Consider the following 24,388-nt stretch of genomic DNA (forward strand, 5'->3'; position numbering starts at 1 on the left):
TTCCATCCAAATGTTAGCATGCGCTGCTTCCTCGGCGGCATGACGTCTGGATCTCATCTCTTTGAAGGGGGGGGAGGTGTGAGAGAAGAGGGGGGGGGATGTGAGGTCAGGTTAGAGGTAAACACTGGGTGGTCTGCAGCAGCAGCTATCCAAACCTCACCCTGAACATACTGCACTGTTTAACTCCCACCACAGAACAATGGTGGGTGGGGGGGGGGGGGGGGGGGGGCTGTTGGCATGTAAATCTGAGAAAGAACAACAAGAGAACTCTGTCATGCAAATCACCACATGTTGCCTGGTAATAAGGCGCTCGGAGAGGCCATAATGAGGCTCAGCCAGCCTCTCTGCGAACGGCATGTCCAAAAACAAAAAAACCTCCCTCTGGACTTCTCTCATAACATTTCTGCAGAGTTGAACTGCTCGGCCTTTCACACAGACTTTCATTATGCGCGGTGTTAACAGCTAACGCTAGTTCATGCGTCTCATCGGGGGTTTGTGTCCAGATGGAAAGTCCTTTCCTCAGAACCTCAACAACATAAAAAAGCAGATCTAATTGTTTACGTTGCAAATGTAAGTGCGCGAGCCTTTGAGGAGGTTTGGGTGGAGCCTCACATTGGGAGGCTGAAAGAGCAATTAGACGTCATAACATGAATTCCATCTGTATTTTCTTGTCTGTTATATTTGTTTATATGTAAAGACAATCAGTCCAGCTTTAAGTGAAGTCAGATGTTTTTGAATTATTTAGTTTTTTCAGCTGAAAGTAAATCTAACAACCGTTTCTATTTCCAGCACCATGATCAACAAATGACTCGATTAATGCTGACTCTTTAACTACTCTTTGCAATCTGACCAAAGATCCTACATCTTAACGGTTGGATAAAGAAGCAATAAAACCCTAAATTATTTCCATTGAACATTTAACGGGACCGTCCAGTAAACCCGGGTGCAGTGGTCTGTTCTGCAGGCTGTGAGAAGATATGTGCTGTGTGCTGCCCTTCTCTGCAGTAGTCTAACGGTACAGATCCACTGCCGGCCCTGTTGAAGCTGGAAGGCCTCAGGCTGCCTGCTGGTTCGTCCTTCAAACTGTCCGCAGCAGGAAGAGGAGGAGGAGCTCTGTTGTGTTAGCTGCTGCCTCCGACTGATAGGACTCTCCCGACGGCAAACCAAAGCTATGAATATGAAATTGCAATCACGTCTGCCCTTCTCCAACCTCTGCTCTCACTTCTTGTCTGGGCGGCGAGGTGGTCACTGTCGGCGGGCATCAGGAGTGGCGGCGCGTTGACCCCGCTGAGGCACAGTAAGCCGATTTCTACACTTTCACACAATTCACAGCAGCGACCGTGGGAGACCAAGACCGTCTCAGCCTTTCCTTCACGGTCCCCACGGAGGAAGTGCTCTATGAAGCTGTCAACCATCCCACTCCTTTTATCCAGCAGTGCACTTCCTGTGGGGTGGCTGTCCCCATGGAACAGCCTGTTGCCAAGTGCTTATTATTAGAGATTCATGAGGAAAACACAAAGCGTCTTTGATTAGCTGATCGGGCACAGCGAGAGATCACTTTCTTCTGAGAGGACGGATCGAACCTTTAGAAGTTATGGGTCCTCCTTATGGCCTTGGTTATGAAATGTATCTTTTGGTTTGTTTGCTTTGCATATGTCGGTGAAGCTGGTAACAGATGTGAAGATGAGTAAAACCTACAAACACCAGACACCAAACAAGACTGCTTGTTTTGTACCAACATGCACAAAACCTTTTTAGTGTTGGCAGTCAGAAAGTAAATACTGAGGACAACACACGAGCTGAAGATAAACTACGGCTACAGTTATGCAGCTAATGCTGCGTTCAAACCACGAGAAGAATCTTATTGTGAATGTAGCACGAGGAACCCCCAAAATCCTGCAGGAGCATGAACGTGCTCTTGTACCAAACTCTTGTTTTGCTGACGTTTGGATCACGGATTGTGACTTTAAACAGGAGCTGCCTTCCTGCTTACTCATCATGTTGAGTTTGTGCTGTTGCTTACATTAAAAGGACAATATATTTAGTGTGTATCTGTATGGGGGAGACGACTGCGGAGGAAGAACATTAATGAGGCCCGGGCCATAAAACTGGTCACCGTATAAGGTCAAAGACGCATCAACGTTCACACTGCAGCAGTAAAAAGCATCCTGATGCCCCCCCCCCCCCCCGTATCACCCCTCGGTGCAGGCCGAGTCTCTGCTGTGAGTTTAAGGATGGCTGCTCCTGAGCAGGAAGTGGCTAAGGAGGAAATGCCTTTGTGATGAGAGGCGGCCAGATCTCTGACTCTCCCTGCCTGCCCCACTTCCCTCAAAGCACCGCCTTCCACGCATTGTTCTCATCTGCTCGCTCACAGTTCAGAAGGATGCTTCAGACTCAACGACGAAAAAGATGATCAGATTTCATGTTGTATGGACACCGATAGGACAGCATCTCCACACAGGAGGTGAGGAAATCTGCCTCCCCAGCATCCAAAAGAACAACGTTACATCCTGAATGTTGCTGAAGCAGTTCAGGTTGAGTACAGTGATGCCTTTTTTTTCATAATCAGTTGTCTAACCACATAAGGAACAGAACTTCACCGCCTCACATTCAGAAACATGCAGAGTCGACGGGTTCCGTCTCCAGCGAGAGGGAGGAATTATCAGCAGACGAGCGCCGGCTCAACGCGCTCACAGGCCTCGAGTTAGCTCGTGAATTCATCAGATAATGAGAGAAGCCCAGACGCCGCGTTCCCAGGCGGCCGCTGACTGAGAGTCTCATACTGAGTCAACACTGCTGAGGCCTTAAGTGTTCGGGAACAAAGCTCCAGTATCTCCTGTCCTGGAGCCAGGCGGAGCTGCAGAGCACACACTTGGTGCTCACTGCATTGAAACGTGTGCACTGCAGCGTCGTTCACTCAGTAAGCAGCGATGGCTGCTACTAGAACAAATGTTTAAACGAGACACGGACATTTCTCTTTATGTGTATTGACGTTAAATACAAACTTAAAGGACGGAGCATAACCAAAAGGGCCAGAGAGGCATTCGAGACAACAAAGCCAGTGCAACCGATCAGAACATGTGCTGTTTCTTTTCACTGCAGTTACATTCTGAAGGGTCAATAAATCACCTGTGGAGAACAGGTGCTCTGGAGGTTTCAGTCTCCTTTGCCACCTCTGCATGGCTGCTTTTCCACATGACATTCATTCAAACAGAGACATGCAAATACAAAGAACAGGACGACTGCGGTGTTGTTTCCTCGCCAGCGAAGGCTGCGTCTCAAACGGCGCCAACATTTTTATTCCATCATCTGTCGAACTTGCCGTGCAGCTCTTCAGATGAGACGGAAATGGAAACAGCCATGAGATACGAGAGCTTTAGTTTCCTCAGCGTGGTTTCTGTAGCTCACTAGTTCCTGGAACATTTTGGTTAGAAACAAGCTAATTATATTCACTTTTGAGCAGCTGGGACCTGCTCATGTTTGTCTTTTGTGTTCGACTCAGTTTATTAAGTTTCACTTAATCAACCCATCGATTAGTTGCCCGATCGGCGCTGTGGTTTCTGTGCACAGAGGTTGCCGTACAGGATAGGCTATGAAATACAAACTAACTTCTTAATGGTGTAGCATTCCAACAAACCAAAGAACTAACCCTGTGTGATCTGCCAGCTTCAGTGAGTGGATGTATCATATCGCAGCTGAGCTCGTTTTAATTATTATTTCAGTCTTTTCTGACAGTGGGAGCTGTCAGGAGTCTGCAGCCAGAACTGCTGATGGCCTGAAGTCTATACAGCCTGAGGTCCGACTGTTTGATCCGAGGTAAACCCACAGACACAAGAGTTTAAAAAAATGCTCTATTCTTCTATTATTAACAAGATGCGCTGTGTTCGTTGACTCACAAACTCTCAGAGCACTGTGCTGCTGACTGGGCATGTTACAACATTTGGGCTGCAATCACCTTTGGCTCTCTCAGTCAGGAAACATTTGCTTCGATACACATTGACAGATAGATATTCTGCAGTTTTGTTTTCTTCTTCGGGAACCACAAATGCCTCGTGCGATTCTGTCAGTGCGGCAGTGGCTGCAGCCATCGCTCATTCCACTGCTTGATAATATAAACACACCGAGGTGGAATGGCTGCAGGGATGAAGCGAGCAGGAATGTGAGGAATGCCGAGCTCCAAATGAAATCGTGCATTATTCAAGGGAGGGAGGAGCGAACAAGGAAAACGTATCGCTCTTTTGACTGCAGAGTGGAGGTTAGAGATCATGTTCAACGGTCACTCTGGGGTTTTATCAGACAAGTCATTGGGCTGCTTTCGTTGTTGTCAGTCTTGTCACGAACAATGGCATTACATTCACACCCCTATCCACCCCATCACACATCCCAGACACACACACACACACACACACTCTCTCTGCTTTCTTTAACGAGACTGGTCAGCAGTCATGCTACCAGTCACACAACAGAACTGATGGACGAGTGGAGCTTTGCTTAGCCTGCTCTTTGCTCTAAGAGCGACACAGCTGGACACACACACACACACACACACACACACACACACACACTAGTGGTGTAACGGTACGCGTATTCGTATTGAACCGTTCGGTACGAGGCTCACGGTTCGGTACGCATGACGAACCGAATACGTTTGAAAAAAGAAATAAATAAAATGGGGTTTTTTTGTTTTTTTTTAACCTTTATTTAACCAGGTAGTCCCATTGAGATTAAAAGTCTCTTTTGCAAGATGTAAGTAACAATACAAGATGTAAGCAAGATGTAAGTAACAATACTACATAACATTAAGCGAGAGTAACATTCACATCGTCATCCCTGCTTCTCATAATGGAGCGATGCAGTTCAACAACAGATGCACAACAAACTGATAACGGGTGGAGACGACTCAGAGGCAGCAGTGAACTCACTCTGGGCTCCAGCTAATGCCGGGCACCAAGGAAGGGGGGCAGTGGGGGTTTTCAAGGAAAGACCGAACTCCAGGATGACTCATGTTTGGTATAATGACTGGCTTCAGTCCCTGACGAGTAAAGCTGACAAGGGGCGGGATGATGCCAACTACAGCCGTGCCCTCTCCGTCATAACAACTCTGTCGTAATCAGCTGGAACTGAGCTTCAGCGACACCGGGAGAAGCACGTTCGTACCCTGGAGTGGAGGAGGTGTGGGGGGGTTGAGGGGGGGGGGGGCGCTTATCTGGAATCACATGCATTCATTCAAACAATGAAGTTCATTCAAGTCCAACTGTAACCCAACATCGGGTCCTCGACGATGCAGGGATGAAGTAGGTTTTGTTCAGAGAGTGGTACAAACCTCGAGGAACCATTTTCCACAAACAGATTGATCAGCTGAAGTCACTCACTGAGTCACTGCACACAGACCTGCAGTTACAGTTGCAACATTAACACCATTCACGCTCAAGATAATCAAGTCGTCATTATTGCAATCAACCATGACGCTGCTGCCGGTGTGTTGAGAGAGCGGTTGTTAGAAATGTTGCAATCTGGACTGAGAACGTGAACAATCTCCCAAGAGAAAACGAAACATGATCTCAGAGTATTATGCAGTGAAGCAACACATATTGTTGAAATTATGAACAAGATAAGATCTTTACAACAACTCATTGTTAATCGAGAGAGTTGCCGTTTTCATATTTGTGTTGCTAATGATGTTTGGGCATTGGAATACTTACAGCCTTAATAGACTTTAAGGACACAGTCTTTGGTATTCGAGCGTGTTAATCACCAATGACTGCATTTGCTAACATGTATTGTGTGTCTAAAACCCTGATATATCTTCTTCCTCTGTGCGTAGGAGCTCCATTGTTGTCCAAAAACTACTAAAAACAAAACTATAAATGTGTGTTCTTTGAAGATACATCTTCAGAAGGGGCCGATGGGCCAAAGACAGGAAGTCAGACAGTATCCAGAGACGGATTAATGCATTGTTGGGTGTTACATCTTTTGATAGCAAGAAAAATGTATAATAACACCAGCCTTAGCCTTTCAGTTGAACCTATTTCTTGAAGGTATAGTTCAACATTTTATCAAATAGGCGTATTTGCTTTTCTTGCTGAGAGTTAGATGAGAAGATTAATCCTGCTCTCATGTCTGCTCTTTAAATATGAAGCTGGAGCCCGGAGGCATACTCTTAAAGCCAGGGGCTTAAACTCAACGCAGTCTTCATGACAACTGAGCAAATTCTTCTGTAAGACTGTAGCGGCCATTTGTCCGAAAAATCTAAATCAAACTTAAATCAAAGGGCCGCTGACGCACCGTGGGTATGTGGTTTACGCAGGCAAAAGAGTTCATTGTCCACGTAACATTTCTGTGTTTCTTATCATTTATTTAGCAAAAAATAAATAAGCATGCAAACGAAAGAACAAAGAAATCCAGCCTATGGCTGCCTCTTAAACACAGGCCCACCCCAGTGCATGCTGGTCCTATTCCTGCCTACTCATATATAACCACAGGCGGCCCAATTCCCAATTCATAAACAAATGAACAAACCAAAGAACTAAGTATACTAAACAACAACAAAAATGACACTAAACAAATACCGAACGAAAGAAAAAAGCTGTCTTAATCCATCAAAATAAAAGAATAATTACACAATGCAATTTATGAATCAAATAACTAAATACTAACGTTGAATAAATAGCTCCCACAAAGACCCCGAGATGTGGCTGAAAGCTCTGGAGTAAAAGAAGAAGAGCAAGCCCGTGGATGCTGTAGCCCTCATCTAATGTATAGCACAGGTCATAAGACTGCACATAATAGCAGACAGCAGCTTTTAATCAATCTAGGCCATCACAAAGCCCATGTAGTCTCTGGTGCCGTTCATTATTTCAAGCTACATTATTTATTTTATTTATGAAACAAGAGAGCCCTGCATATGTAATCACCGCTCGTGTAATTGTTTTTTAATGAAAATATAAATGAATCATTACATATAACAACAACGGAACCGCCTACATTGAGGTTTATCTCTGTTTTCTTATTACATCCACCGTTCCTCATTTCTGCATTCCTCAAGAGCCAGTGTTTGTGTTGAGAGGAAAATTGGCTTCTTGCATGTGAACATGTAGACTGAGTGAGTCACGTTCACACAGCCCTCTGGAAATGTGCACATATTTCACTGTCTGCTGGTGGAGCAGTGTGAGACACTGCATGTATCATTCAAAAGGAAAATGATATCACGAGGCAATAACGGTCTGTGGTTATGAGTTAAGTCAGACCTACGAGTGACGACTGTTGTTAAACCCGCTTTACTGTAAGAGGTGAAACCAAAACCGTGCTCACTGCTCACCTGAAATGTGCATAATAAACCCTCAATGCACAGGAAATGGTGTGCACAAAAATGAAGTTGAGGCAGGAAGTCTGTGTTCACAAAAGACAGTTCAGATAAGAATATATATTTACTTTTGCCTTTGTTTTCTCTTACAAGTAATTTCGTGCGAATGACTGGATTGGATCCTGTTTACAACCGTATTGTCTGCAAATGTGTGTTGAAGGATCTCAGCAAAAAGATGAAGAATAAATATTCTCTTTAATCTCACAAAAATATGAGATAGTCAACCATTTTATCAGGGCTGCAGCAAATTATTGTTATCGTTATCAATAATTTACAGATTATTTTCCCGGTTAAATTCGTCCAGAAAATGTCAAATAAAAATTTAAAAAACTGAAAAATGCCTAGTAAAGTTCCCCAGAGTCAGACAGAGGTCTCTAAATGCCCCAAACCCAAATATATTGATATACTATCATAAAAGAGTAATAATAACAAATATTCACATTGGGGAAACTGGAATTTGAGATTGTCGTTTTTGCATAACAAAAACTATTATGATGCCAACACATCTTTCTGTTTAACCCACTAAACAATTTAAATATAATGTCGTCTGTCTCTTATTGCCATCACGCCGTCCTCACCTTCCTCTGTGTTGACGTGTTGGCTGCTGGCTCCCTCGGGTTCACACTGAAAACAGGTCTAGCAGTCTGAAAACCGGGTCTCGCGCAAACACGAGCCAGAACTGTTTTAAGACGATACAGATGATGATGTCAAATCCTCTCTTGAACTCAGTTGTGTTAGCCGTTTAATGCCATGGCAACCAGTGTCACTCCACAGTCACAGACAGACCGACGGACAGACCGACGGACAGACGACCGTGTTCATCATCACGTTATCACAAAGCTATTCAGCTGGATATCTGACATTTGGCGCAGCTTTGGTTTTCTTGTCGGGCTGTTTTTTTTAACTTGAAACAATGTTTCTTTAATGTAGCAAAGAGCCGCTGCAACAGTCGTCACTGTTGTCGTAGAGCAGGTACGATACAGTTACACCCACAGAAAGGCTTTCTGGGACTTAAAACGGTCCCAAAAAAACGGAGAGACGTGGAAAAAAAGAAGAAGTCTGGAAACATTCAGGACTTGCAAAAGACTGTCGGAAATCACAACCAGACCAGTTTGCTGTCGCTTCAGCGTCGTTTTCGCAACTAAATAGCACAACCATATGTCCCACTTTAGCTGGAGCTCGCGCAGTGAAAAGTTGCAGCTCCTTCTTCGGCTTTAGGATGACAAACAGTCGCTCCCAGGTGGAGCGACTGAAACATTTACTCTCTCACCGAGACCACTTTTCATGTGTGTGCAAGAGGGGGGGGGGGGGGGGGGGACAAAGAGGAAGATGAGGACGAGGAGAAATTGCAGCTTACCTGGCGGAGAGGAAGCCTCGTTTTGCCCCATTGGAGAAAGCGATAACGGACCGAGCAGGCGCAGTTTCCGTCGAGCTCTCCCGGAGCTGCTGGACGTGTGTGTGCGTGTGTGCGTGTGTGTGTCTGTGTGTGTGTGTGCGGATCCTCCGTGTTCTCCTGGAGGGAAGAGCTCCGGCTGATGTCACCGGGACAGGGAGGGGCCTCACCGGGGCTACGTTTCCATAAGGACGTGATGTCACTTCACTGGTTCAAAAGACTCCAGTCCACGCATATAGACAATAACATTTATTTTATCTTCAGCGAAAGGATTTACTACATGTTTAAAGTACTTGTACTTTGAGTATTACTGTATTATGTTAGGCTACTTCATGCTTTTACTCCACATTTGACAGATTATTAGTTACAATTCAGATTGAGATTTAGCATATAGAACCATGATACATTTATAAATACATTGTTTAACTATTGTTCCAAACGTTCAATGATTTCTTCGCCCGTTGCTAAAAAAAACCACAGCGTTTGAATTGAACTTCTCCGATGTCTCTTGAGTTGTTATCAGTTCCCCCAAAGAGACATCCCCCCTCTCAACGTCTCACATGGTTTCATTAAAACATTAGATCAAGCTGCAAACAGGTACTATTGTCGAATATTTTACCTATTAAAGTGAATACAGATGTGTATCACAACTTAGCTTCGTCTCCCCTCTCCTATTGATTATCTCACGACCCCTCGGGTTCATCTGGTGACCCTTTGGAGGGGTCTGACCCCTAGGTTGGGACCCACTGGAACAAACTGACTAAAGTATGCTTGTTAAAAGTCGCTCCACCTTGAGCAGCTGCAACAGTAAAATGCCTGCTGCTGAAGGAGTACTTTCAGTACGTTTACTACACTGAAACTTCTTCTGTAATTTGAATTGAGGACATTTACTTGTGATAGAGTATTTTTCATATTAATGTACTTTTACTCAGGTAAAAAATCCTAAAACTTCTTCCATCATTAGTTGCACAGTTTGTATACAGAACAATATGTAACCACGAATATGATTATAACAATTATAATATCAGAGGTAGAAAATAATACAGTACTCAAGTCCACTATGAGGGACTTTATTACTTCCATTTCAAGCTATTTAATATTTTTGTCCTTTAAATTTAGAGGTAAAATTTACATATCAAACAAAATTACAATTACTCGTCATTTTGCAGTTTATTGTTTTACGCATTGCAATAAAACTGACATGCTGATATGAAAGACATCAGCTATGAATCGTAAACAACACGTCTTCACTCGGGAATATATTTGTTTGATTAAAACACAGCAGCTCTTCAACGTTTTAAGCTCAATCTATTTTTACAATGTTTGAACAACCACTGTAGCCCATTCTTCTAGAGGAGGGAGGGGTCATGGAAATGTCTCCATACATGATTGTTATTAGGAACACAATGGGCATGAGCAGACCTCTCATGTTAACCACTGAATGGGAAATATTGTGAAATTAATTTTCACAGAATTTAAAGGAAGTCTGGCAGTAAAAATAAGTTGATATGAGTGGAGACGTGTGAATGACTGAGGTTCAGTAAAGTGTCTGACAGAATAATTTATGATCTGCAGTGAAAAGTTCAGAGAGAGGATTACACTTTGATTTAAACTCCAGAGACGCAGTTCAGTTACTTCATCCCTCCACGATGGCAGAGATATTTATAATAGTCTGTTAGAATCTGTTGGACTCGATCAAACCTTTTTGTCTCTTTTGCTGAATTATTTCATACTGTCTATAAATGAGTTGCAGCATGTCACATTAACTGACATTGTTTGTTCCTACAAGCAAATAATTAGTGGTAAATAAAAGAATAATAACTGCTGTTTGTCCAAAGTACAGACACAATTTACTTTGAGCTCCGCCAAGGAGGTTATGTTTACGATTTGTTGGTTCCGCAGGATTACGGAAAAACTACTGGCCCCGATTTTCATGACACTTGGTTGAAGGGTGTCGGGAAACCCATTACATTTTGGAGCAACTCCAAATCACGGGGTGGATAAACGCATTATTTTCACGAATGGAAACAACCTTGGCGGAGATGTGCGCTCTCCGAGTACCCTTCTAGTTACTGTTGTGATTATTTTAAACAAGAGCTGAACAATTAGCCCCATGAGCAGCTCCTCAAGGCTATAACATTCATTACATCCCACAATACAAGCGTGTTACAGCACGACAACAGACAGTCTTTCCTTTAGATTAAGGGATTTATTTTTGATGCAACTTCCTTCACGGCAACTCGAAAAACCAGTGCCCTGCACCATGAGGTCATTCAAATCAAAAGGGTTCACTCTATGCCAGAGCAAGAACATGCTCAATAGATTTAATGGCACATCGGCCTGTTAGATTACGAGATAACTTGTATGATCGCTGACATTTTGTCCTCAGGGGAAGCTCCTGGACGGCGAATAATGGAAACGGTTTATCCTCTCGGGACCAGGAATATTCACAATATATTTCATGATAATCTGGCCAGTGCTCTTATACAGTACAAAGGAACATTTTCTTATTGTGGCACTGGATTAAAAATCTGAGTGGCACCAAAATTATTAGGATTCATTATTTTGCAGGTATTTCGTCTGGACCAGTGATGGCCATCCACTAGCATGGCTAAAAACAAAAGAAAACATATTTGAATCTGAATGATTGATTTGCTTGTGAATCGTCATTGTTAAGCCTTTCAATCGCTGTGATGAATGACACGCTGGCGATGTAGGAATTGATCGACTTTGAGGCTCCTGTCTACAATAAATCTGAGTCTGGGCTCATATCTGACACACAAACAGGCTGCCGCATCACATCCATGCAACTAGATTAAATTGCACTCAAACCACAGAGCAGACAGCTAATATAATCTACACTACAATCACTCAGAACACCGAACAAATGGTTTTATGTCCCAAAGCCTTACAGCTTGCATCTCCACAGGTGTACCAACAGTGAGCAGCCTGAATAGAAATCTCTTCATTTACATTCAGTGGAAGCCGTCGACATGATGAAATGCTTTGGCTTTTCTCTATGAAAGATAAGACGTGCGGTGTAATATTAAGACAGATTGAAGACAGATTGCAAACCCGTCAAATTCATGTGGTTTCAAAATACGTGTTTGCACGTCGAACAAATGAAGCCACTATGGCAGAATATTCAGGCACGTATTGATCCTGTGAAACTCCGTCTTCAGGCAAATGGCTTCTGGGTGGACTGTGACTGTCAGTGTGAACAATGACTTCACAGACAGAAACACATAGAGGCAAGACTGGAATTGCTGTCTTATCTCCAGTTCAACCAAACATTCATTTGTTGTTTGCCTGTTATTTGCAGGGATTTTTAATTTGTTTCTCCTTTCCACAAAGACCCGCCCTACTCTGCCTCTGATCGGCTTCCCCAATCAACACCAATGAAATAGCTCAGTAATGAACTGTGTCACAATCTAAATCTTTCCAGAACCGTAAATGCCACAATAATAATCAGAGAGAGGATTTGTACGATTGTGTGTAAGTTTACAGAAACACAATCTGCTCACCGAACCTGTGTCGGGCTGTGGCTACACTTGTTAACAGTGTGATCCCAGTGTTCTCTTTAACACAATGAGCTGGATGGAAAATGTGCAGAGTCAGTGAGAACATTCTGTAATCCACAGCGTGTCTCAGACGGTAGAAACACGCGATATGCACCACGAGCAAATGAACCAGCGTTTAACCCGGTTAAGCATAATAAGGCACGACTCGGCTCCCGGTCTGCAGGAGATGTCGGTTCCAGCTGTTCCTCTGAAAGAAATGCTGGAAGTATCCAAACAAAGGAGGGAACTCCAGCCTCTGAGCAGCTATTGACACTTTGTTTTCCTCAACTTCCCACTGTGGTTTCATGAAATCATTCTTTTTCTCAGGAGAAGTTTACATATGTTCACCTTTTCCAAAGGTGTCACCAGTACAGAGTGTTAAAAGTGTTTTCTTCATATCATAAACTATTGTAATTTATATTTACTGTGAGGTTTGTGTGGTGTTTAGCCAGGAATTAATGTTTGTGTTTGATGGATGGATGTGGAAGTGTTTGCCTATAAACTTGACATCCCACATTCACATCCTGTCTCATTATAATAGTCTGTGTTGACAGTTTATAATGTAACTATGACTACTGTCTTCCACTAAAATGACTCAAATGGGCACAGCTGCCCTGAACATTATCACCAGCGTGTCAGCTGCTTTTAGCTCCTCAACTCTTTCCTTAGTTCCAGGCAGCTGTTGGTTTCCACTCATGAAAATGTGTTAGCAGACACTTAAAAACTTGCTTGACTTGTTGAATTCCTTTTTCACGTCTGCATTCTTCTTGGTCGCGTTATTATTAATAACACAGAGCAGGTCAAGTGCAGATTGATTTGACATTTAAGTTTTGTGCAAATAAAAAAGATTCACCTGGTGATGTCGCCAGATGAAAAGTCACCAAAGTTATTTTAATGAATCCTGAGGGGAGCAGGAACCTAATTTGATGGCGGCTGATCTTAAAGTTGTTGAGATATTTCATAGGAAACCACAAATGACAACCTGTTGACACTTCGGGAAACGCCAGGGCATCACCAACGTAATTAGGGTTCATCCTCTGGGATCGTGAATGAAAATGTCATGGCTGTCCATCCACGAGTTGAGACAAAAACAAAAGCACATATTAGACATCAAATACTCAAATAAAAATCAATACTTTATCCTTGCACCATCATTTAATCTGTAGAGCTCTGTGGCTTTCAAACGTTGTCAATATCAGTCAAGTTAATGATTTGGCTTTAGGCTCAGCTGTCAGAACAGTTATCAGGATTAAAGAATGTGAATTTGAAGTTCAACATGGCGAAGGAGACTCAAGAATCGATCTGTCCGAAGCACCAAATCAGAAAACAATCCCACGTCTTTGAACAGAGAATGACAACTGAGAGTAGGAATGACTCTTTTTACTCCATCTGCAGGACAGAGTGCAAGTAAATATTCTGCTGGATCAAAGTGAGGATTGCGCTGTGGAAAAACTCAGACAGTATAACCCTGCGGTTGGGACGCTGTGTAAGAAGTTTAATTGACACAGGACTCCACTGGATCATCTGCGTCTGCATGAGAGGAAATCTGCTGAAAACAACTTTAAATATTTAACAAGCAATCCCTCAGCGATCAGTCGCGTTGCTGCTGGAAAGAGGAAATGTAAACACACTTTGAGTATCCTGGTCGTTCACAGCTTGCTGAACAGCAGGCAAACAAATGTGTATCATGGAGATTTGGTTTCAAATCAAACTAAAACACCAATATATTGAGTTACGCTCATCAAAGGATCGATCACAAGATCAACACAGACCACTTTATGACTTGCCAAACCAGACTGGAGTCCTAAAAATTACGTTCCCACGAAACAAAACTGCATTTTCAATTCAGTTTTGTCGGGAAATGTATTATTCCCGGATTACATTATACTGCCGAACAATAAATATGTTTCTATTCAAAGTGTATAAGGAGGAGGTCGAGGTGGATGATGGGTCAAACAAACACTTTCACCCAGGAGACCGCTGTGTGTGTCTCATGCGAAACCAAAAGTTTGAGATGAGAATCTCGTGATTTGAACGGGGCACCAACTGACAACCGATTGGTCAAAGCACAACAAAACTAAAGAAAATAGTTAACATGAACATGATGTCAGACCCAATGACGAAGTGAAACAAAATGACAACTGAGCCTCATTGTTAGGCTAATGGTTTGTTGAGATTCTTAACAAATGAATTGTTTGATTTTCTCCAAAAAACAATGAGACATTAAAAATAATGGTCTGTCTCAAAAAGATTGATTTGGGAGAACTGCTCACACACAGATTGCATGCGGTGGTTTCCTTTTCCTGATTGTCACTTACTAATAAATTGGATGTTGTTCAAACACAATGCGACAAAAGTTGAGCTGAACACGGCCAATCATCTAACTCTCTCCCGTCACATGGCATGACATTTTGATTTAGCAGATTAATAATAACTTGTCAGCCCACAGGTACAACACATGTGGCTTTCACCTGAGTGAAATGTAAATATCATTCGTGATATCACTAAACGTCTGCTGTGAGAACGGTCTCAGTGGCAGCAATTTAAAAAGCGGATTTGTTGGCGTCTGGAGGGTTTCCTTCGGTCACGACAGACCTCGATCACGCTCCAGATTTGCTGTTTCCGTGCGCTCTGGTGAACCATGTTGTACAAAATGATGAGATGAGAGTTTCCACCACGTCGGATTGTCTCTCAAAGGTCAGCGTGCACAGGATGTCGTCTCTGTTGTCAGAGTTCATCAGGCGTAAAATTACGACCTGGCTTTATTGTGATAATTATGATGACACGGTTTGTAAAGGTCCGGCCGTCTCGTTGTCTCGGTCCAGCTCTTTTGAAGTGATTTTGGCATTCGCTCGATGTTCTGTTGCTTTAAAGATTCCTGTGGCTTTGAAAAAAAAATACTAATTATGAATGCACATGCAGCTGCCAAGTGGTTGTGAAAGTGAGAGATAAGGGCGAGGGCGTAATATTTTAAAAACACTGATAATGGTTCTGAACGATGGTGAAATCATCCCGCCTCAAAGGAAAATCAGTCTTAACCTTCAGTTTGTGCCAGGGACGGATACAAACACACATAAAATGTTCATTTCGTCCGGGTAGGGGGCTGATACTGCACACAAATCCATTATAATTTGAGCACAACACACCTGTGTCCTTGCGTAACACACACTGGGGCCTCAGGCAAAAAACACTTGCACCAACTCATTTGTTCTCAAGTGGCAAGTACGAGTGATTTCAGCCAAAACAAATGCAGTTCCCTTACAATGGAACTGCATTTTGAACTACGTTTGGAGGTGGATGTATTTTGTCGTGGATTATGTTTGCGTTTGACGTATCACCAATGAGTCCCCGGAGATCTGCGTACAGAGGAGGTCAGGGTGGTGGATGGACCCAGGAGACTGTTTGTGTGAAGCACGGGTGCCAAAACTCAACCAAGTCGTTTTGAAGTGGTTCTTTGTTTTGTTTTAGGAGAAACTCAATTAGGAGTGCTGCTTAGCTGTATGGGAGCGTCATTTTCAAACGCAGGCGTAACTCACAATATTAACGGTTATTCTGCCGTCAGTGTTACTGTGACAAGTCAGAATGTCTGCTGCAGGAAATATATAAATTTCTTCATTTGCAGGACAGGAAATCCTTCTTTTTACGCTTCTGGTGTATTTTTTTTAATTGATGACACGTTTGTGCATTTAAGAGAGTTTGGTTAATCTGACTTGAAACAGTGGAATAGAAAGAATATGGACATGTTCTTCATTTGTTTTCTTCAGAGAGTCAAAGCTCTGGTTCCCCACAAAGCAGTACTTTGTTCGAGGGCACTTGAGCAGTTACAATAGAAGCTCCTCTCTGAGGCTGCAGTACAATTATTGACAATCCTCTCTCTCTCACCTTGTCCTCTTTGAAGTCTTCCACTTGTGTGTTTTTTTCAAAATAGTCTCTCTTGCTTAGAACTCATGCATACAACATGAACTCACCTCTGCTGTGGCTCATCAAATGTGCTGCTTCGCTCCTCAACCGAGTGATTGATATTCTCTTCTCATCATCAGACAGTAGGCAGAAAACACCCGCTGCTTACAAACAAACGCCCACTTGAGAAAAGAGCAACCATTTCTCCTGCTTGTCATCCAGTTCAAGTCATCATCTTTCAGCAGCGGCGGCACATTGAGAGCTCCTTTTTATCTTTGTCGAGAACACAGCTCACAACATCCAGTTCGTCCCTTTTGTATGCTTTACAATTCAGTAGCTTTTTTTGATTTGGTGTTTCAGTCTCCAGAATTTATTTTTTTGGCCTTGTACGTTTCTCGAACAACGAGATACGTTAAATGTCAAATGTCAATGTTTTTACACAAACTGCATATAAGTAGTAGACGTACATGTCGTGACGTCATTTTGAAGTCTCGAGTTTGACATTTTGGCCGTCCACATGTTGGATTTTGGATTTTGGCTATACGGCTGTGGTAGCGACCTGTCAATCACAAGGTAGCCCCGCCCTAAAGCATACCCTGCTGTATGGTCTATTTGACTCTAAATGGACCATCATTTACTAAATAAATGAACTATTAGTGCGCATATACATGAAACCAATAGATTGCATTTCAAGACTATTTCACGAGCTGCCATGATTCTGGGCTGACTAATATAATATGTACTCCATTATGAACTTCTTTCCTCATTCAACCAGAGGTGCTTTTACCAATATAATCCCATGTTAAGGACATGTCATCCTTGATGTCAACTGTTTTGCTTTTGCCTCAATCCACTGCTGTTCCCCCGTCATGCAATCGAAAGGTTGGGAAGAAATTACATTTTCACATCTTAAAGCTTCTGTGCGCGAATGGGGAAATGCATAAAATGATAGAATCTTCAAACAAAAATCAAAAGTGTGAAAGCAGTGGACTGAGAGACTGCATATCTCACCTTAGTATCAGAACAACGCATCTGTTTCATGATGTCCTCCCCAGACGTACAAAGGAAACAACAGATCATCTTTGTGAAGGATGGAGTACACACTGCGGAGCGGAGCTCATTACATTCACGCAGTCCAATTTACTGCACAGGCTTATCGAATCTACACCAGAGAGGAACTAAATTACAAATTCAATCAGCTTTGGTTATGACTCTACTTCTCTGCATAACATGAGGGACTTAGGCACATAACAGAAAGATAATAAATATTTAATGGAAGATTTGATGAGAAAATCCAGTGTATTCTTGGAGTGTCAGTGTAAAACAGATGAGCTAGAGGCATTTTAACATCACACAGACTGTCCTCTGTCACGAAGACGTGCTGCCGTCGATCCCCCATCACAAATGCATTATTCGGCGGCGGCTGCTGCAATGTAAAATCTCAATCTGCTTTGAAATGAAGTGCTTCCTCGTGTTTCTGTGTCTCTCACATCCTCATTGCAGTCCACTACTCCCCAAGCAGCTCTTCATTGTCTACTCATATGCCAAGGTGACACACGTCTGGGAGCTCAGGCAATGCATTAGAATTCAGCTCACAGGTGAAGATGAAGAACTGCAGAAAGTCTCAAAGGGAGCCGGAGCTCAGGTGTTCTCTCTGGTGAAAGAGAGAACTTTTTCTCTTCACACTCGCTTACGTGCTCAGAGAAGCATGTTCGTTTCCATCAATCAATGACAGTAAAGCCAGTCTCCGTTTGGGTTGAGGTTAAAATCGAGATGTGCCCTCTGCTCTTTTGTGTAGTGTTGCCCTGGTCTAAAAAGTCATTTATTTTATACTTGTATCCAGTTTAAATAAAGGACGAGATAAAGATGGGTTCGTTTTTCTTTCAAACAAATGGTGACAAAAACCCTGATGGGTGTAATTTATGCCGCTGCACCTCTTCTTCATCGCCAACAGGGTTTAGGTTTGGGTGATGAAAACAAGCACAGTTAATGACATTCCCAAACTCAATGACTGTATTCACAATCCAATTATTATGATCCCCAGCGTGGCGAGGTCCCTTCCTCCCTCTCAGTTTGATGGCATTTGCCACGCCATCGACCAAAAACAAAAGAGCTGACACACTGAGTGTCAACAATGAGACGCTCCATTCACATCTGAACGGACACGCAAATGAGCAACGGGCTTCCCTTTGATGGTTTTTTGAAGGCCAGTGGTCCTTTTCATGAAAAGATATTTTCTTAACATGTTGGCCATCAGTTGTTTTCTACGCTGGCAGGTATTTTTAGTTTCCTCCAGCGCCAACTGATTACCCTCTTATTTCAGAATCACCACCCTGCAGCAGCACAGTAATGATGGAGCAGAGAAGTGGCTTCATTTCGAGGGTGGAACAGTTGGTTTATGATGGTGAGGGATCTGATTGTTGTTGTTTTGGAGGCAGAGAGAGGGCAGCAACCGCCTCAGAGCAATGCAGTCCAATACAACAACGCCTCATTACGGTTTGACCTGATGGTGGCGCTATAGATGAAAAGTCAGAGAATTTCCAAAGTGCATAATCATCCTGAGGGGAACATAAATGTCTGAAACAAATTTCATGGCAATCCATCCAATAGTTTCACTGAGAACGCTAGAGGAAAAGCTCATCAGAGATATAAGGAATCATCCTCTGGGGACCATGAACATAGCAATCCCTCGAATAGTTTCATTAGATATTTAAATATCACAGTGGAGGACTGAGGGACAACTGATATCTCTATAATATTGTGTATATAATTGAATATTATAGCTACATTTGAATCATTCATTTCGATTTAATATGTCAGCAACGGTAGGACATCCTTTGTGCTGCTTCAAAACCAGTAGAATACAAATGTAAAGATTGCTGGATTACAGGTTGTTGTTTTTTTTGCGTGTGAAACATTTGACCAAATGTCATCTGTGTGCTGTAAACTTCATTTTCACATCTTCATGTTTTGTTGCACAAACTTCTTGTGATTTTGAAGATCACGTGCGCTGCCTTTGTGCTCCGGCTGCTTCACAGCCTTCGTATAAATAAAGAGATTTGACAAAATGATTTTTCTAACCTTGCTCCTCTGCTCAACCACTGAATCACAGACTAGAGAGGGAAAATACGTTTTCTCACTGGAGCTGAACGAGCTGCAACAACCTCGTTTGTTTCTCAAAATGACTGTTCAGGCGTTACCTCCGTCGATATTCAGCCTGCTGTTTGAATGTGGCTTCTGGGGCATTTCTCTTTGATCGCGCCTTATGAATCCGACAGCCTTCATGACCTTTGTTTTATTTCTCATCTTGGTGGCAAAGAGAGTAATTTCAAGCCTAATATAGCTTTCTGGTCTGTTGACCTGTTGGTCTGTCTTTTCAGAGGGAATGTCCTCCCGATGAGATGTCTGCTGTGCCTCCTCAAACACTCCCAAATCTTCAAGTATCAACGCTCGGTCAGTGGTTCTAAGCTTCATGCTATGGAGCTCTTCATATATGGAGTTCCCCTCTAGCGTCAATTTTGGATGTTGCAGTGACGGCATGTCAGTTTCCACTCTTTTCAAAATAAACCTCCTTCACAGGAAGTTAGGTTTAGGCAACGAAACCACTTAGTTCGTTTTAGAAAAATACTTTTAATTTTGCATGGGACACAAATAGCCGTCTCCTGTTTTATTCTCAGTTGTAACTATGAAGCGTTTTGAATTTTCCGCGGCTTGTGTCTGGTAACGCGGATGAGGCTGATGGGTGTTCAGCATTCACTTCAGTCAGCTGTATAAAGTGACAACTGAATACGTGCTGTGTGTTGTGTTCTTCTTTCAAGCTGTTTAACACCTTTATGCTGCTGCAAATCCAAATTTCCTCACAGAGATCAATAAAATCAATCAACATGTCGATTTCAACAAAAGGTGATCAGAGGCTCGGCCTTCGATCAGGGCCAGGCCACTTTCAATTAATTAAGTTGGCGAAGGTGAAGCCTTGTCCAGCTGCTGACAAAGGCCTGTGTCTGCTGGCAAACGGTGTCAATCACAGTTACAGTCTTAATTACGGGTTTGGCAAGACTGCATGCTGTCACACGTTCGTTTGACCCTTCGGACTCTCAGAGTGAAACTCAATTAGTCACAGATGTGGGTTTGGAGCGTTCTGCTGAGTCATGTGGACGCGTATTGCTCTGACAAATAAGTGACACCCTCGTTTTTTTTTGAAAATTAGATAGTGTTTAATCCTATAAATGGGCTAATTATGAGCTTTAAACAGACTACGGGTGGCAGCCATGATCCCTTTACGTCACTGTGAGGGGAACATCAAGATTCTTATAATCATGTACAGAGATATCACATCATAAAAGGACAAATAAACAAACTGACAGACTGCAACTTTCACCGGGGCCGTCTCAATTTTCTGCAAACAAAGACTGTGTGTGATTAGAATGAGTTGAAAGATGTTGTAATCTGTGATAATCATATAATCATATGGCGGCGCAGAGCAAATTTAACATTAATTTGCAGTAAAGTTTGTGTCCAAACACCCACTGTCTTTTCAGCTCCAGGGCAACATTTCTGGCAGTAAAATGCTTCGCTTTCTTCAACCGGCTAGTCTCTAACTGTGTCCGTCTGCTGTCTGCTGCTGGGCAGGGTAGTGTCGATTTTACAGCTTTTTTATTGGAAACAGCTGCTTGCTGTGTCTGAAAATGCTGCTAATGAGAGCGGTGAGAATGAAACAAAACATTAAAGTTGCTGGCCATAAAACCAAACAGTGAGCTGAGGGGAAGTGCAGAGTCAGGTGATGATTGTCACTCACACAATGTCAACGTTTTAGATTATTGTGGTGTCTAACTTTCCGTCCACGTCCAAGCTAATGACGTCACTATGACCTCATCGGGGGTATTCTGCTGTGATCTGTTTTCCTCAAAAACCAACAACATGGAACAGTGAAATTGAAAGCAAGATCCATCTGTCCTGAGATCGGCAACACAAACAAACCTGAAATCACAACACAGTGCACCGTCGGCAGAATTACCGTTTCATCCATTTTTACTTTGTTTAGTGTAACATGCTGTCAGAAACATTGTAGATCCATTTCCATTCAACTGATTTATGCTTGAGAGATGTTTTTGCGAGCATGTGGTCGACTAAAAAGACCCGCCTTATCCTTAAAATGTCTTAAATTACATTATCAGAATTTAAAGGCTGAATATGAGATTAGGAGCATTTCTATTGAGCCTCAGGGGAGAGTGACTTCACGCTCTGCAGAGGTCGACATTACTCTTGAAATTATATCATGAAAGAGCAAAAAGTTTTTTGCTTCTATATTAATGCTCTGAATCCAAAATATTGCATCTTTAAGGTCAAACAATGTCTTAAAAAAACATACAAACATCAGTGTGCTGCGAGCGTCCATGTTTTGGATGCACTGGGGCGCATTTAGATCTGAAGTCAGGAATACCGACTTGCAGCATTTTATCAGACTGTCATAAGTCAAATAAAGACAGTTTTAGATGTCGTTGATAAATTACTAATATTGCTCGTCAATTATGTTTGCTGTACATCTTATTAATACTGAGCTGTACATCTTTTTAGTAGCAGCTGCTTCACAGGTCTAGACTGAAAAGAAGGGACAGTGTTGAGCGTTTTCTTGTGTTTCTGCTGCTGTTTGTCAGAAAGTGATTGACTTCGATTGAAGACAGCTGGAGCGTTTCACTAATCAGTGGATGAACCGCTGCAGCTGAGGAGACAAAGTGCTTTGGATGGTTTGAATTGGAGAGAATCACTGTGCAATGAGTTCACAGATGATTGACAGTCACATGCATTGGTCATCATGTTATTTAAAAACTCAACTATAAAATGTATCTCAGCAACTACATAAAAAACATTTTTGGAAGCTGCTTTCAATTTGTCATTTAATACATTAACTAACAGCAGACAGCAAATAAATCAAGGTTATTTATGTAAATCTCTAAAGGTTTGTTTGCATTGCTCATGTTTGACAACAAGTACATATTTGCAGCACTGATCAGAAACGCCAAAGACTAACTTTGCACCCATATCTCACACTCTTCAATGGGATTTGTAAGTCTCTATACATATATTCATGGTTGGACTGAAAATTGCTTTTAAAATTAAAGAAAGAGAAAAAAATACTCATCTGTCATGTATCAACTGTATGTTTGTACCTGAATGTAAATATCTGTTGCCCTCTGGTGGTGCAGCCACCGAATGAAAGTATTCCACCACATCAGAAACACTGGTTTATTCCCACTGCCCTCGAATGTCATCTGAAATGCATTGCATCATATCGGAAGGTTGATTTGCAGCTGAACACTCGTAACTTTCTCTGAGTGAGGTGGTTGGGAGGCTTATGGCCTCTAGGTCCAAGAACAGACGCGAAATATTAAATGCAAAGTTGTCAACTGTGGTGAAAAAAACTCTTGGATGCTAAACTGGCATAAAAATTATCACAGGAGGAGACTGGAGCTCTCAATGTTTAATACAATAATACAGAAAACAGCTGTACAGTATACAGTGCACACATTCACTCTCGCACACACTCAAACACACACACACACACACACACACAGAGCCAAAGAGCACATGATGACTACAGCACACAGAGTTTCCACTGGCGGCCATGTTGGCTCCACCCTTCATCTCATTGGCCGTTGCGTTCTTGTCACCGGGGTGATATTATGAACATCCCTGTTCTGTATTCACAGTCAGAAGTGACAGTAACACAGGTTTTAATACAGAGTACAGAAGCAACAGAAGCTGTCTGATCTCTGAGCTTCTGTCCATTTAAAGGAGCATTCTGGTATTTTGTGACCATCGCACCTTTAAATCCGTTTCAATTGAAGTGCTGCAGTTTCTACAAAGACGTTGGAGAGTACAATGTTACGATAGCCTGTGGGTACATTAATAACCTAAAGTACAAGACGACCCATGTCGTGAAAAACAAATGTACTTTAAATTGGTCACAGGTGATCTGTCTGATGTGTCTCTGACTTTCCCATTTAACGGTTAGAAATCCACACTGATTCACTGCCGCTGTCTGTGGGTTCAAACCTCTGGCCACGCCCCAAACTGTGATGTCATATCAGGTACAGGTCAGGTCAGTTTGACGTTACAATTAATAAACCAGCATTTGGTCCATTTAACCGGTATGAGACAGGAGTCAAATACATCTTTTAAAGTCACATTGAATCGGCAGTTAGAGCAACTTTAGCTCCTGAGATGTGACACATTTTCTCATAATAAGAAATACGTGGGTTTTTGCCATGTTTAAACATTTCTGACTTGCAGAGACATCATTTTGTACCAACTACAGTGAATTTATCTATTGGCTTTCTTGCAACACACGTTTAGGATTGTTCAGCGGAAAAGTGCCAGTTTTACCCCGATCCCATACTTGGGGAAAGAAAATATCACCAACCAATCAAGTAGCAAGACTAAGAGCCTACAGCCATGCTAGTTTTTTTTGTAAATCAACTTCCCAGTACACTTTAATAGCCCTTGTGTAACTCATTAGGTCCTAAAAGTTGTCCTAGACCGAGAACCCAGGCTGGACCGAGGGCCGGAAGACGGGTTCGTGGAAACGTTTGTGCGCTTGCTCGATGGGCCCATGGATGCTAAAGATCGCGGGAAGATCCACGTAATTTTATCTAAATTTTAGACTTAAAATGTCAAACCTTTTTTCGAACGCTGTATCTAGTTCTCTTTATACATCCATGATGTTTACCAGGTATAATGTTTACAATGTTCACCATTAGTTCGTCACGTTAGTATGCTAACATTTCCAATCTAGAACTAACTACAAAGTAGCTGCAGCTGATGGGAATGTCATTAGGTTTTTTTAGGAGTTTGGTCCCATGTGGCACGAGACAAAAGTTAATACAGTTCATAGTTGTTGTTGAGACTTTTCACTGAAAACCACAAATAACCAACCTCTTGTTGGCGCGAGAGGGAAAATAAGATGATCAACAAAGTCATTACATTACATCCTCTGGGAACCATGAATGTCTGAACACAATGTCATGGCAATCCAGCTGATAGTTGTTGAGATATATTTAGCCATGCAGCTTTAGTGGCTAACCGCTGAGCTCTGACATCACATATTGGGGCGTGGCCAGAAGCACAGCACGCTTGATAATTTGAACCCACAACAGAAAACTGAGCAGAAATCAC

The 24,388-nt window shown here is 42.5% G+C and overlaps 1 protein-coding gene across 1 annotated transcript in view; it reads right to left on the reverse strand.

The window, feature by feature from the left end:
* The window catches only part of LOC306783268 (SH3 domain-binding protein 4), a 28,039-nt gene extending 19,209 nt beyond the window's left edge, over positions 1-8,830 (reverse strand). The window contains exon 1 of the mRNA XM_079276849.1: positions 8,721-8,830. The gene's annotated coding sequence lies outside the window, so the exon portion shown is untranslated. The remainder of the gene's footprint in view (positions 1-8,720) is intronic.
* Between the last annotated feature and the right edge of the window lie 15,558 nt (positions 8,831-24,388).

The sequence above is a fragment of the Melanostigma gelatinosum genome, assembly GCF_949748355.1.
Source record: "Melanostigma gelatinosum genome assembly, chromosome: 10".
Taxonomy (NCBI): domain Eukaryota; kingdom Metazoa; phylum Chordata; class Actinopteri; order Perciformes; family Zoarcidae; genus Melanostigma; species Melanostigma gelatinosum.